The sequence below is a fragment of the Myodes glareolus genome, chromosome 21, assembly GCF_982192425.1.
Source record: "Myodes glareolus chromosome 21, mMyoGla1.1, whole genome shotgun sequence".
NCBI classification, from domain to species: domain Eukaryota; kingdom Metazoa; phylum Chordata; class Mammalia; order Rodentia; family Cricetidae; genus Myodes; species Myodes glareolus.
In genome coordinates this window covers 47,396,231-47,412,862 of record NC_142046.1, presented here as the reverse complement: position 1 = coordinate 47,412,862, position 16,632 = coordinate 47,396,231, and the positions used below count along the sequence as shown (strand labels likewise).

General features: G+C 39.4%; 1 protein-coding gene across 4 annotated transcripts in view; it reads right to left on the bottom strand.

Annotated features, from left to right (window-relative positions):
• Csrnp3 (cysteine and serine rich nuclear protein 3) overlaps positions 1-16,632 on the bottom strand; it is a 199,332-nt gene that overhangs the window by 139,171 nt on the left and 43,529 nt on the right. The gene's annotated exons all lie outside the window — the stretch shown is intronic.

The following is a 16,632-nucleotide window of genomic DNA, read 5'->3' as shown; positions in this document are numbered from 1 at the left end:
TAGAAAGGTAAGCCACTTGGAGGGCAAGTGTGTCAATTCTTTTGATTTATTAATGTGTCCAAAGACCTAGAACACTGTCTTGTATATAGTAAGAGTTCAGCTCATAAATATTGGAGGAGTGAATTAAAAACACCATATTTATTACAAATTCAAAACAAATTCAGTCCTGATGTTTTAGTATATTTTCCTTCCAATCAACAGACTATTAACATAATCCTGGTTAGGATAAAGTGATTGAATATGAGAATTAAATGCCTTCCCTACCTTGGTATTGGCATACAAGACTTTTAAATCCATACGTAAAAAGCTGGGCACGATTTCTTACACCACAGCTGAATGATTCTGGAGACAGAGCAATAATCGCATATCCAGTGTCAGATTCTGATTAAATTTTAATTAAATGTTCACACAATCTTAGGTAAACCAGTATCTTACACCTATTTTTATTAGATAAATGTATTTTCCCTTGCATATCCTTCACTATAAGCACTTATTCTACTTATTTCAAAGTGAAACAATTAGATAAAAATTTTATTGATGAAAGAATAACAAATTTGATTGCAGAAGCCCTCACAGGCAAGTGCAGCTTGTAGTCCAAGATGCAGGCACACTTAAGGAAGATGGATGCTCCAGCCTAGGCCAGCAAACAAGAAGCAAATCCCAAGGCTTCAAATTAAATGTGAGTCAATTGATGTCTCAGCATCCTGGAAGTCAGGTTCCTGTCACTCTCGGTTCTCTCAGGAGATGACAGAGTCATGTGACCTACTTCAACTGCTCATAAGAGCCAATTGGTTGTTTGATTTGTTTCAAGGCGTCGGGAGATGTGCTCCAGTTAGGTAACCCCCAGATTTTTGGTAAATTCAAAACAAAAATGTCATATGGCTTATTGCTTGCAATTCTATACAAACTTTCCATCAGAAATCTATATTATGGCTATAACTATATGATCATGTTTATTCCAATACAACATCCTGTAACTATGAAAGAACACATAAAACATTGCAATCAGAATATGTAAGCACATGCCCACTGGTGAGGCATTTCTATTCAAAAATACTAAAATTCCCTTCTAAAAAGTCACGAAGAGAGAACCATCATACATGTGTGAAAGGGCCACAGTATTTAGATTTTTAATTAAATTTTTATGTATTTACTTTGTGTAAATGTGTGTGTGTGTTGGGGGGAACACATGTTACCAGCACACATGTGTGGAGGTAGAGGACAGCTTGTGAGGGTTGGTTCTTGCCTTCCATCATGTGGGACCCCAGTACAGGCCTCAGCAGACTCAGTAGCCAGCACCTTTACACACTAGGCTGTCTCACCAGCTCAGGATTACATCTTAAGTATCAGTACACCTAAGTGGGAAACATACATAAACCTGCTGCTTAACATTGATTGTATGATTAGCTATATCGATGCAATGTAGTAATATGTATTCATTACAATTAGGAGGTCGTTGACGATTTTGCTGGCATAGGGAGAATTTTACAGTATATGGCAAATAAAAAACCATTTAATGTGAGTGCACTGAGTCTTTTTATTATCATATTATGTTTGAATATACATTTCCCATACCCGCACCTACCTCCTACACTCCTTCACTGATGTTGACAGAATAAAAAAAAATTAATAAGTTTTACAAGAACTCGAGTACTAGAATATTATGTTTTAGAAATTTGTGGATGAGCATTTGGCATTTGTGCATGCTTACATGTGTGTGTGAGTGTGTGAGTATGTAATGGAAACCTTCATCTCATTCTCAAAGGCCTAGTTCTCAACACTCCCACTCGGTCCAAGTCACTCAGGTACACAGAAAACTCTCACACACAAGTAATATTTGGCATTCGGCAAACTAATTTCTCTCTCTCTCTCTCTCTCTCTCTCTCTCTCTCTCTCTCTGGAAATGGATGTTAGAATCAAGCACTGAGAGTTCTGAAAACCAGTCTTTGAAAACTCTAGTAACTCCTTGTCTTATTTTCTTGTGACTGAGAGATAAAACACCCTGATAAAGGCAATTTAAGGGAGGAAGAAGAAAACCATGGCTCGCAGTTTCGGAAGATAGCATCCAGCACCGTGGATAAGACACAGCAGCAGGCAGCGAGGTATGGTGGCCGGGACAGGAGGCAGGCTGGTCGCTGTGCCGCTGACCCAGGAAGCAGGCAGTGAACATGAACTGCAGCCAAGCTATAAAGCCTGAGACCTGACCCCATGACCCACTTCTTCCGATGAGGCTCCACCTCCTAAAGGTATCGTAAGGCACCACTAGCTGGAGACGCAGTGTTGAAATGTAGGAGTCTAATCACTGCACGGCTCAAGTGCTGAGGCAGCGTCCGGATACTGACAGTGTGGACACTGACGGACTGAGCAGAAATTCTGTGTCCTGCATCTGGTTGAGATGACAACAGTCTAATCTCGTGACGTTATTTCCTCACATATGTGAAGACAATTAAAACTACTTTGAGGCCAGATAGATGGTTCCGGGGTTAAGAACACAGACAACTCTTGCAGAAAACCTGAATTCAGTTCCCAGCACCTACATAGAAGCTCACATCCATCTGTGACTCCAATTCCAGGGTATCTGGTGCCCCCACTGGCGCCTCTGCAGGCACCACACATGTGTGTGGCATACATACATTCCGGTTAGCCCTCATACGCATAAAATAAATAAATATTTCAAAAATAACACACAAACAAAGATACGGAGGCCAGGCATTGAGGTGTATACTGGTAATTTTATCACTAGAGAGGCTGAGTCTACCTTGAGACAGCCTGGGCTAAACAGCTAGACTTAATCTCAACACACACACACACACACACACACACACACACACACACACTAGATGTATTAAATCTTTAAAAACAAAGCAACAAAAAGTGCAACAAAAACACTTAGAAAATACAAAATAGAAAACCAGCAGCAGGAAGGACTATATCCCATGACTCTAACCCATACTTCCTTAGTAACTGTGGACACGTATCTTTATTGGGCTGTTCAGAGACTCATCCCTTCACTGGGCACACACAGGGAGGGATCCTCAAAGGAGACCAAGTTGCCAAAGGGTTAGGCATCTGCAGGACCATCAGGGGAACTCAGGGGACATTTTATCTTGTGTCTTCTGTGGGCAGAGAACTCATTCACTTCTCCATCATGTGGTATCCAAGACTCCATGGCCTCCAACACAGTGATGGACGGAGAGAGGAATCTGTGCTATATTGGGCAGAAATGTTGAAGGCAGGCGCCATTCATAACAGAGCAGAGAGAGCTCCAGGTCTTGGCCACTTTTGGAGTGGACAGAAGAAGGCAAAGGGCACTGACCAGTCTGTAGGACTCCAGTCTAGTGTCCTGGTGCCACTGAGAGCCATGGTCCTCCATGCGAGATGGTAAGTTACCTTTTGGCAAACAAAGCAAAGGTGTCTCTCCTCCATAAATATACATCATTTCAAAATGTGTGTAGCAATAAGAGAACAAGCTTGGTAACATTGTTTCCCTATTTACAGAGGTGTCATTCCGTGGAGAGCTGTGGTTCCAAGCACTTCATCAGGTGGACAGCAAAACCAAACGCTCGAGCCGAAGACTAACCTAGAATTGGAACTCTGAACAGTAACTGACACGTCAGATAGATACTAATGGCATACCACGTATGGGCTACACATTATGCCCAAGCCTGAAATGTCACACTGAACCGCACAAAAATGTACAATTAGTACATGACATTTGAAAACAGAAATGCACATTGAAAAAAAAACACAGAAAAAATTAGCAACTCCAAATTCAAGCAGTCAGGGGGTTACAGATATTATAATGTAACATTTTCTTCCTCGAGTCCTATTTTTTCAGAGAAAACACTGTCATTGCCGTGTGAAGGGATTTGGTTTTATAAATACGCTCAGCGTGTTCCTGTGATGTTATTTCTGGATGCATACATTACACAAACTACCCAGAAATGATACTAAAGACAAACACGAGGATTACTAAACTGCCGGGCAAAGAAATGGATGGCAGCTTCCAGGCAGGGCTGCATCGCCGCCGAGCCAGCCCTCCCAGGTCACTAGAATCACTATTCAGGCTTGAGAAATTCCTGCTAAGTAGGTAATTCAGAATGTAGCCAGAATCCTGTAGGGACCTGCCAGCGGGGATTCCTGGGGAAAACAACCAACTGGTACAATCAAACCGGAAAGATCAATGAGGTGTGCGCTGGAATACAGGCAGAGAGTGGGCAGGAATCTCTAGGGGTTAGTATGCAGAGAATGCGAAAGAGGAGCTGACTTCCCAGTTAAGCAATAGCAGCAACCCGTCTTGCCTGGCGGTCTAGCAGAGGACAAGATCGCAGATCGTGATTACTTTCACCCCCTCAAAGAACTAAGAAAATTTAACATGCAAAATTTAACATGCAAAACTAAGGACTTTCCTGTTACTGGGTGAAAACTTCATTAGCGTCTGTCTCGGCGAGAATATCAACTTAACCGGCACTGTTTACACTGGTAGGGATGTTAAACAGCATGCTGAAAACTAAAATTAAAACACGACCAGCACACTAAATTTAACAATAAAGACAGGGAGCAGTTGCCAAGGCAAGGCACTGGAGCAAAGAACACAAACACGTTCAGCAGCCTATTCAAAGCGGTTGGTGCAGAGCGAGAGGCAAGCTGGGCGCTTGCCAACACCTTGCTTCAGCGAGACAATGTGCTCTGCTACCCAGGAACAGAGCGAGGTCAGAGGCTGCGCTGGACAGCATTGTAGTGTGCGCTGTGTTTCTGGGGAGAGACTACAGGTCAATCCCATCTGGCATTTCATCCTTTCGGCTTCCTGGCATATCATCAACAAAACCGCAGCAACCTCTCAAGAGGCAAAGAGAAGGCTTGGCTTTTCAATATTCTGATTTCTAACATCTAAGTCTAATAATTTCCTCTAGCAAAGCTGCTCGCATATGTTTAGTTACGAAATAAGTCAGCCTCGCAAGAAAAAAAGAAGAGCCCAGGCTTGGAATTAGTTAATATTCAAAATCTGCACGTGTGTGTGTATGTGTGTGTGTGTGTGCGCGCGCGCGCGTGCACATGCTTCAAGAATAAGACCTAAGACCTTGCACATGGTTCGATACTAAAGCAGCGGTTCTCAACCTGTGGGTCTCGACCGTTTTGGCCAACCTCTACCTCCAGAAATATTTATACCACGATTCATAGCAGCAGCAAAATTACAGTTATGAAGTAGCAACGAAAATAATCTTATGGGGTCACCACAACACGAGGAACTGTATTAAAGGCTCGCAGCATTAGGAAGGTTGAGAACCAGTGTGCTAACTGGTACTTGCCATGTGCCAAGTTTCCTCTCCATTTCTGCCCATTTAACACCAGACATTCTTATCACACGATCTCCTGTTTCTCACAGCTCACCGTCTCTCAAGATGGCAACCATCTGCAGCTAAAATACAAGCCCACATTAATTCAAACAAGAAGATTCTAGAAGCAGTTACCATAACACAATGGTAACATTTGCCTAGCATATGCAACACTCCGGATTTGATTCACAGCACTTTAACAATTAAGAAATGAGATAGATAGATAGATAGATAGATAGATAGATAGACAGATAGATAGATAGATAGATAGATAGAGTGAGGAGATAAGTCAATGGGTAAAGTGTCTCCTGGGAAGATATGGGGACCTGAGCTTAGACTCACAGAACTGCTTAGAAGTAAGGCCAGAGACAAATATCTAAAACCCTCAAAGTGTGGGGTGCACAGACTAGGAGACCCCTATGGCTTGTTGACTAGCTAGTCTAGACAAAACAGTGAGGGTCAGGGAGAGACTCTATCTCAAAAACTGTCTGGAAAGTGTCTGAGGAAAACACCCGTCATGGACCTGTGGCCTCCACACGAGCACTTGGTTTGGCCCACACATCTACACGAGTAGGTGGATACATGTAAACATACACCTTCCATACTAAATATATAAATAAACTATGTTAAGGAAACACTAAAACGTAAATTTAAAAAAATCAAAATGCATTTATTAAGCATTCTGTTCAGTGTTGATTCTGAACTGCATTGTGAGCTACTGAAGTGCTGAAAGCCTCTGTTTACTTAGAGTTCTTAACCAAAGACATACAGAAGGAGTGGTGCAAAAAGGCTTAAACTCCATGGGCATGAGTGAAAAAGTAGCTTAATAGTTGATAAAATAGGGAAGGCATTTTTATAACATCAGATACAAATATTAGCTCCTTTTAGAGAAGGAGATGATTCAGGGAGGAATATTAGCTGGGAGGATTAAATAGCCTACTTGGAGAAAAGTGAAGGAGAGACAAATTCTTGCTCCTCCCTGCCTCTTTGTCCAGCAAAGCATGTGGGTTTCCCATGATGCTGCAGAGTGAAAGCAGATCACATTGATCTGTGGGTTTTACTGAAAATACACAGACAATCTTCGCAATAATACAAGCATCGCCTTGTACTGTTACAAACATCAATAAACCATGTGGGTTGATGCAAAAAAAAATGCTTAAAATTTTTTTTTAAAAAAAAGGTAAAATTCAAATATAACAGTAAGCCTGGCTTGTTTAATTAAACAGCATTGACATTCCCTGCCTACTAAGATGATAGTGTATGCTTCGTATCACCCATCATTGAGAGTATTTTTTTCACCGAATGTGGAAACAGGTTGCGTGGTTACTTGGGATAATTGTGAAGGAAAGAGTGGAGAAAATGTTATTCATAGCTCTTGGTATTTAAAAATTCACTAGCGGAGCTACCTAGCAACAACAAAAAAATGCAGGATAGAAGACCCTTCCTAACACAAGATCATTCATGAGGAGTGTGTTCCCCAGACAGGGCTCACAAATGCATTGATACATATCAGGAAGTATGGAAAGATTGAACACCTCTATGTCAAGTGTATTCGCCAGTTTTATCTCGATTTGACACAAAATCGAGTCATTTGGAAAGAGGTTCTCTCAACTGAGAAAAATGCTCCTAACAAACAGGCCTGTGGGTGCCATTTTCCTAGTTACAGACATGGGAGGGACTAAACCATTGTGGGTGGTGCTACTCCTGGCTGGTGATCCTGGGGTGTGTGAGAAAGCAGGCTGAGCAAACAATCCAGAGCAAACTAGTCAGGAGCGGTCCTCCAGGGCCTCTGTTTCAGTGGCTGCCTCCAAGTTCCTGCCCTGACTTCCCTCGGTGATGCAGTATGACCTGAGCATTGTGGGGGGGGGGGGGGGAGGTAAACCCTTTCCTCCCCCGGTTGTTGATGGTCATAGTGTTTTACCACAGCAATGGAAACCCACCTAAGAGACCAAGATAAAGTGCTTCATTATTAGGAGGGGAAAAGGCACTTCAGCTGAAGGCATGAAGTACAATGTCTATATCTATCTCTGGAGGTGAGCGTAAGAAATGCCACAAGCATCACAAATAGGAGCTTAATTGACCAGTTTTCTCTGTAGCCTGTTCACATGCCGAATCCTTTCTAGAGCACAGAATGGAAGAACTGGCCAAGGGCAGGGCAGAGGAGTGGGTCGTCGTTAATGTATTCAGGACCAAGGCCACTGGGCCCTTTTCCTTTGTCCACAATGATTCTGATTTTACTTTTCTCACCCTCCTGAGAGCAGAAGGGAGACAGCTCAGTGGTGCCATCAACTCAGGCTCCCTCTGTTTCACGCAGGCTCCTCTGCGCGTATGCACGTGAGAGCTAATAAATGATTCTGAATTGAACACATCAAAAAGAAAAATGGGAGGCAAGCTGCAGTTCCAGGCCATAAATTCAATGACGGTAAGGTTTAAAAAAAAAAAATCTTTAAAATCAATACAAGGAGAAAATAGAAAGAGGGCTGTGAAGAAAAGAAGAAGCAAGATAAAAGAAGTAAGAAAACTTTAATAAGACCAAAAGAAAAAAGTTCTAAGCGAGCAATCTATTGATAATTCTTCATGGTAGCATAAATAATTTTTTTAAAATGAGTTCTTTGAAAGTAGGAGCCATGTTCTGAATAATTGCTAGTAACTTCCATTTACACACTCATAAACCTGACATATTAATTGATGATAATAAAGCTTCCTTTCAGCTACTCCTAATATGACACTGACATCTACCTGATAGAATAGATAAATATCATTCTCTATCTAGCAAATAGGAAAGACTATTTCATTTGAAAAATTAAGGTTATATTCCTGGTATCAAGGAACTTTGAGATCCCTGAGATTTCGTCTCCTAAATCACTGTACCAACAAAAGCACTAAGCACCATTTCCCCACCCGGTGGGGATTTACAAACACACCAGCTCCCCAAAAGTAAGTTCTTTCAGTTTGGTTTTGCTTCTTCGTAAAGCAAAAAAAAGCAACGTGGGTGGCTTGCATCACTAGTCCTGGGGCATGTTCCCTTCGTCCTTCTGTCCTGTTACTTCAAGAGGGGGATTTATCACCCTCCCTGAACTGCAAAGATAACATGGTGTGGCAAAAGAACAGCGATCTGGATTACTGTGGCTAGTTCTCTGAGGAAGTCCACCGAGAGTGGGAGACGAAAGAGGAGGCATGTTTCCTGCTGGACTTCTTGGTCCTCTTTCCTGCTCCCTTGGGGGAACACCCCACACACGACAGACTATGGAAGCACTGGCAGTAGCCAGTGCAGCCCAACAGATCTCAATTGCAACCTAGTTAACATTAATGCACAGTATTGGTTCCTCTACCTAACGACATCGCAAATTTTTATGAACTTGAAATCACGCTCTCCTGCAAGATTTATGCAACGTAACATTTAATGTTTCCAATAACGGGTATACTTCAGAATCTACATGCATAGTTTATGACTAGGTATTACTTTGGGAAGGCTAAACTGACTTTGCCAGAAATATGTCTCTACAGGAGTCACCGAAGAACCCAGATATTCGGTTCTCTATGGTGAGTTGAAGAACGTGACACATACTTCACACCAAGCACTCGAGGAATTTCAAGGGTAATTCCATCGAGGTGCTGACAATAAACAACCAGGAATAATTATGAAAAATCTTAAAGATTATCATTTGTTTTTACCGGATGGAAGCAGTCCTTCACATGATAAGGTGGGACTCTTGCATGGCCATTCAGCACCAGCATGTTGGTGGACAGGTAGGCTTGTGAAAGCCGTATTCAGGTATGTGTCGTGAAAACATTACAGAAAGGTTTGGCATTGACTTTTATGGAAGAAGCTAAAAAATACTAAGATGGACTTGATCAAAAGTGATTTAAGTATAGTTAATAACAAAAAAACCAACCAACTATAATGTACAAGGAAGTGAATCTTCATTGTCGTAACTATCATTCTCACAAGAGTCTACCTTTTGACACACGGCAAAAACACCTAAGAGCATCGATCATACCGAAACTCACAGAAGCTTAGATATTTCACAGTTACCTATTTGAATAATTCAATGCTGGAAGCATGCTATTGGCAGGTAAAGATGCAAATAACCTGGAGATGAAACCTAAATGGTCTTTTCCCATCTCCAGTGTAAGGCTAAGAAAATTATTGCAAAAATAGAACTAGGGATCTCTGGATAACAGCACCTCTAATTTTGCATGCAAATTTCGAGCATATTTTTCTGACAAAAAGGAGTCACAGTCTCGTGGGAAACAGAAAATTTCAAACTTTACCCATTCCAGCGATGCCTGAAATGGCTAGATAGAGCAGTAAAGGTACTGGAAGCATCTATCATTCTGTCAGCTGCACATGTGGACCTTATAAGCACAACCTCAGAGTACTGAATTCAGTGCCCTTCATCGAGCACCAGGCCATATATGCTTGCTGTTGATAACGGGGACAGTGGTCCAAGCCATGATCTCATTTTCCACGCAGCGATCCCTTCTTCATTTTCAAGTCCTTCTCTAGGCCAGCACGGCTTTATTTTCTCTCATCATGGCAATAAACCTGTCACTGTGATCAGACTAGGCATAAAAACTGTCGAGGTTAGCAATTCCCTTTCCTGCACTGGCTTCTTTGCAGGCAGGCTTGCCTCATTCTTGATCCTGTCCAGGATAAGAGGAAGGACACTTTGTCGATCATCTGTCCATTTGGGAACCAAATGTTTTACAAGGACAGGGCATCTGAATCTTGCCAAAATCATTTTGCAACCCACGACTACTTCATAATTAAGGTTACGATGACAAGATTTTCTTCTTGGCAGCAGGAGAAATATGTTTTTTGTTCTCCTTCCAAAATAAGTAATTATGAAATTTTAAAATTTGGGCCAAAAGAACAGCTTGCTAAAACATTTTGATTATGTACCTGGTCATCAGCACACAACCTTTCTGCAAGATCCAAAGGTCCATGCATAATATTTTCATTTCAGTAAGAAAACAAAATGCAACCAAATACTGATAAGTACAATCTGAGTAATTATAATTTCATCTATAATAGGCTTCAAAGTTTTACTGTGTCAAGCAAGTCTTGTGCCTCAACATAAGCAATGGTTTCTTATTTGATAACGTTTTATATAATGTTTTAGTGTTCTGGACGTCTGTAGTAAGTCTTTTATTGTATATTATGTGTAACTTCATTAATGATTTTAAATGTTATGAAAAAAGAGGTTTATAAAAAAAAAGAAACTTAGCATAATCCTTCCCTCTCAAGAATAACTGCCATAAATGGATGGAGCTATAAAACATCATTTGAGTGAGGTAACCCAGAAAGACAATTATCATATGTACTCATTTATAAGTGGTTTTTAAACATAAAGCAAAGAAAACCAGCCTACAAATCACAATCCCAGAGAACCTAGACAACAATAAAAACCGTAAGAGAGCCATACATAGATCTAATCTACATGGGTAGTAGAAAAAGACGAGATCTCCTTGATTAGATCGGGAGCATGGGGACCTTGGGAAAGGGTTGAAGGAGAGGGGAGAGGCAGGGAAGGGAGCAGAGAAAAATGTAGAGCTCAATAAAAATCAATAAAAATAGAATAACTGCTTTGAATCTGGTATACAGTATCAATGCACCAATGTATTATCTTAACAATATGAAATTATTATTCTTATAGACACAAAAATATTTTTTCTAACCTTTCAATTTTTACTATTCTCATCTTTTAGATATTAGAGATACTTCATTCCTTTTATTATATATATATAAATATATATTTATATACATACATACACACACATAATTCCATTATCTAGGCTGATGAAATTAACAGGTCGACAGGTCTTTAGAAAACTTCACACTTTTTCCTCCTGTGAACAGCGTGTCCACGGCATCCTTCATATACCTTTATGAGTGGATCTGTGCATCAGTTAGAGTGATGGGAGATTCAAAGGAATTGATTTTTTTGAAAAATATTTCCCCAAACCATTGTGAAGAGTTTGCTCAAGTTTGAGAGGGCTCTTGACTAGTAGGAGCACTGCTGTACAAGCACAAAGACATGTGTTCAAAGCCCAAGAGCCCTTGTGAAAAACTGGGAACAACCTCACTCTCCTGTAACCCCAGGACTACACGTGCAGGAGGATCATGGGCTTGCGGGCCATCAGCTTAGTTCCAGGTTTAGTGTGAACCCCTGCTTTAAGGGAATAAAACAAAGAATAATAGGACAGGGCACCCAATGCCTTACTCTGTCCTCCCCATGCACACACGTTCATGAACAATGCCTCCCCATTCACATATACTGCCCACACACTCACATATATACACACGACAAGAATGCACACACACTAAATATTTAAAAGGAAATTTGCACGCCTATCGTTAGTGTGCAAAAGAGCCTTGCAACACAATTTTTCGTGTTTTTAAGTCTTCGCCAATTGCTAAATCAGAGATTGCAAATTCAGGTAACAGGCGACATAGACAAGATACACAGGGCTTAGTACAGAGTAAGACAATGAGAAGCGGTAGAGAGTTAGCAAATTTAATATGTAAACACAGGAAGTAAACAAACCATGAATTCAATTTTCTGTCCGGAGGCTTCTGGTTTTAAGCTCTGATCTTCATGGATATACACAGTTTTCAGGCTGTTTTGTTTTGTTTTGTTTTGAGCAATGCTGGGGATTAAATCGAGGACCTCAGACAAGCTAGGCAAGTACTTTACAGGCGTACTACTTCTGCAGCTGCCAACGTTAATATCATTGCGCTCAGAAGATGCTTATTAGAGAAAGCAGAACAAGTTTGGATGAGATAGCTAATTTTAATTAAATATGGCATTTTAACCATATTTTCTTCACTTCTTTTCTACAACGTTTGCAGCTAGAAGCAAAGTTCATCTTGTCTTATACAAGGTTTACTGTACATTTGTTTTATATATACCAAAATTAACACAATTTGAAAACAGTAAAATATTGTCTTAGACATTGTTTATTCTTATTCATAAATATTCTTTTAAATCTAACTCCTTTAAAACATTAATGTTAACACATATGAATTATACAAATTAGCAGGATTTGATAGGATAGTTACTTATGTGCATACATTGTATATTAACTGATCTTGTCTAGCTCTCATCAACTTGACATGAAGATTTCAAACTTAAGTACAAGATTATTTTAATAGCTTTATTGTTGACATTGAGTAATAGAGAAAATAAAATAGAAAAATTCTGCTTGCATCCATCCCCCACAAAAAAGCAAAACATGCCTGGCTAAGATTTATATTTACTGTACAAAACCTTCCTTAATAAGAAAGAAATTATTTTAAGTTGACAAAAGAAATAGAAAAGGAAAATTGCTGTATCCATTTGAGAACAGTGGCTATCTCATAGTCTGGAAGAAAGGGTGAAGGTCGTGTTAAAAAACAATGGCTTTTGCTCTCATTTTTCAAATCCCCTGCATCAGTAAACCTCTGGAAGTATTGACACAGACATACATACGAGCATGAAGTGACCTGGCCTCTCTCAGCACCTTGCTGTGCCCTTTGACCCCATGAAGTCGTCAATAAGACATGGCTAAGTAAGAAATCCCCCTTAGGACAGCAGGACTGAGGGATTTGGAAGCAGTATAGTTTCTCATGTTTGCTAGTGTGTGTATGGTGGCAGTTAGGAAGGAGAGAAAGCAACTGTACCTGCTAGGATATTCTTAAATTGTCTTTTTAAATATATATACTTGTATTTATGCACATATTTATAACTATATAATTATAAATATATGTGCTTATCTACATATATGTATGTAGACCATGTGTGTGCCTGGGACCCTTAGAGGCTGGAATGAATCTTGGTCTTCTGTATGAGCAGTGAGTGCTCTCAATCACTGAGCCATCTCTCCAGCTCCCTGTTAGAATATTCTAATCATACTTCTATATTGATGGCTGTTACTCATTCCTCCTTGAAATAAGAATCTCAAAACTAAAACGCCTGCACAGCGCTACTGTATTGAACAGAGGTGGTTTTAAGGCACTGATAATGATAAGTCAAAATCACACTGATGAAAAAAAAAAATTAAATGCTTATATAACGTCATATTATTCCCTCTGAAAAAGCACTGTAGAGGGTAAAACAAGAACTTCAAAGTTAGATTATTTCTTAGGTTCTCTGAGATTAGGTTCCACCTACTAAAAACATCTTAATTAAAATACTCTTAATAAGAAACTTATCCGGAGGGCAAAAGGGTAGTGGGAGGGGGAGAAGGGAAATGGAGAAGGGGAAGCGGAAGGAGAACACAAGGTAACAGGATAGTCAAGATGCGGATAGGTCAGAGGGGAGAGCTAGGAAAAGATATGTTAATTGATGGAGCCATTATGGGGCTAGCAAGAAACCTTGCACTAGGGAAATTCCCAGAAATCCACACCGATGACCCCAGCTAAGACCATAAGCAATAGTGGAGAGGGTGCCTGAACTGGCCTTCCCCTGTAATCACATTGATGACTACCGTAACTGACATCATAGAATCTTCATCCAGCAACTGATGGAAGCAGACGCAGAGATCCACAGTTAAGCACTGAACTTAAGTGTCCAGTCAAACAGAGAGAGGAACAAAGGGATAAAGACCACAATGGGAATGCCAACAGAAACAGCGGACCTGAGCTAGTGGGAGCTCACTGACTCTGGACTGACAGCAGGGAACCTGCTTAGGACCAAACTAGGCCCTCTGAGTGTGGGTGACAGTTGTGTGGCTTAGGCAGTTTGTGGGGCAAAAGGCAGTGGGACCCTAGTGTTTAAACTGGCTTTTGGGAAACCATTCTCTTTAGAGGAAAACCTTACTCAGCCTAGATATAGAGGGAAGGGCCTTGGTCCTGCCTCAAAGTGATGTGCAAGACTTGTTTACTTACCTTCTCTGAGGATTGGATTGGGGTGAGATGGGGGAAGATGAGGGTAGCTGGAGGAGGGGAGGGAGTGGGAACTGGGATTGGTATGAAAAATGACAAAAAAAAAACTGTTGAAGAAATAAATAAGGAATACCTCATATTATATATCCAGTGCTTTGCGTCTTAAAGGTTAGGCATAGCTGAGATAAAAACATTTATTCAGAGAACAGATGCTTTAGAATAGGACAACACTGGCCAAAAGTAACACAAATTTTCAGATTTTGTTTTATTTTGTTTTGATGTTAGATATCTAAATAAACTGGGTTGCAATCATCCCTGTTAAAAAAGGTTTGTTTATTTTTAGTTCTTCTAGTCAGGTTTCTCTGTGTAGACTTAATTGTTCTAGAATTCACTCTATAGACCAGGTTGGCCTCAAACTCACAGACATTTGCCTGCCTCTGCCTCCCTAGTGCTAGAAATAAAGGTGTGTGCCACCACTGCCTTGCCCAAGAAAGATTTTAAATTTATCATGTTCATAAGGATCTTTTAAAAAAATAAAATCATTTCCAATCAATCATTTTATATTATATTAAGATATGTTCTTTCAATTTATCCCCCCCAAAAAGCAAGCTTTGTAGATTAGATTACAGATCCTTTGTTACCCCTTTGTGTATTCACTTTTCTGCACCCAAACTCTAAGGTGATTTTTCAGATGTCTCTAAGTATAGATATCTGGAATTCAATGTCATATAACTTGGCATTAGTCAATATATAATCAACCAAACTTTTTGAACGGAATTCCCTCTAGTTTAAACTTGTGATCTTTTCTTTAGATTACTTGTTAGTGGATGACAGGTGTTACTTGCCTTTTAAAATAAGATTTCATAAACTACCTACAAGTGACTTATTCCTCCATGCTCATATATTCAGGAGAACTGTGCTGGTGTGTGTGTGTGTGTATATGGATGGCTATGTGCAACCCACTGAGTTCCATTCTAGTCTCTTATGGAGAATTCCATAATCCCTACAAAGAAGAAAACTTCAATTTTATTATATTCATGTAAACTTCAGATTATAAGTATGTGCTGACAAGTTAGGTTCATGAGAATCTACAAAAAGCAAGAATGTTTTATATGCTTTTGCAACCATTATACCATCAATGTTTTTGATCAACACGTTGAGAGTTGTTTTTTGGTTTTTGGTTTTTTGTAGTTTTAATAGTCTTAGAATTTGTTTTGTAAAAAGCTCGGACGAGACCTTGTAAGTTATCTTCATATGACATAGGATAATATTTAATGATTATATTTTAATAATAATAGCTACTTAATCTTATATATGCAACAAGGCATTGTTCTAATATATGTAACTGAATATCAATCAAAATTGCAGTAAGATATTTTAATAAACATCAACAAGAAGACTCCAAATGTATGGGGTAAGACAAAGATATTAAAATACAAAAGTTATGCATTTGTAAATGAAGATATCCTATGCTGTTTAAAGATTTAATGAAAAAAATTATAATCATGGTAGCTTGATAACAAGAAGGGAAAAAAAATCAAGAAAGTAGAAATATATCTAGACATAAAGACAACTAATTTTTGACAAACATGTAAAGGAAATTTAGTGAAGAGAGGATAATTTTTTTCATACGATGAAATATTAAGATATTTTCAAATAAAGTATTAAATTTCAATTTTCCAAATTATAGAGAAAAAGCTTCAACATAGACCCACACCTAAATGCAAATCAAAATTTAAAAAATAAATACAATTGAAAATATTTGTGCCTTTGAGTTAGAAAAAAAAATCCTGATAGCTAGTACCAAAACCATAATTTTTAGAAGAAACAAAAGCATGGCTATATCAAGTTTAAAAATTCTTATTCTAAGCCCGGCGGTGGTGGCACATGCCTTTAATCTCAACACTTGGGTGGCAGAGGCAGGTGGATCTCTGTGCATTCAAGGCCAGCCTGGTCTACAGAGCAAATTTCAGGCTAGACTCTAAAACTACAATGAAACCCTGTCTCAAAAACCAAAAGAAAAAAATATTTACTATAAATATTCTAATCAGGAAAAAAAGCTATGGACTGAGATAATGATCACAAGTTGCCTATCTCAGAACGCAACAACAGAAAACTAATCAAATTTGGACAGAATATTTGAACACTTTACAAGGGCACATGCAGATGGTGAATAAACATGAGAAAAGATGCTCAATATTGCTCTTCATTAAAAGTAAAACCACAGTGTCAAATCAAGTAATTAAAATAAATGAAAGCACAATAGTACCAAATGCTGATGGAGCTGTGAAGAAAACAGGAAGTTCATATATTCCTGCAGAAATACAGTATGAGACTAATCACGTCCTACAGTGTTGCAGCACTTAAACAAAATTCCCCCTCGAGTGAAATTTTAGGTTCTCTATTATTAATTTTCTTCCTTGCAGT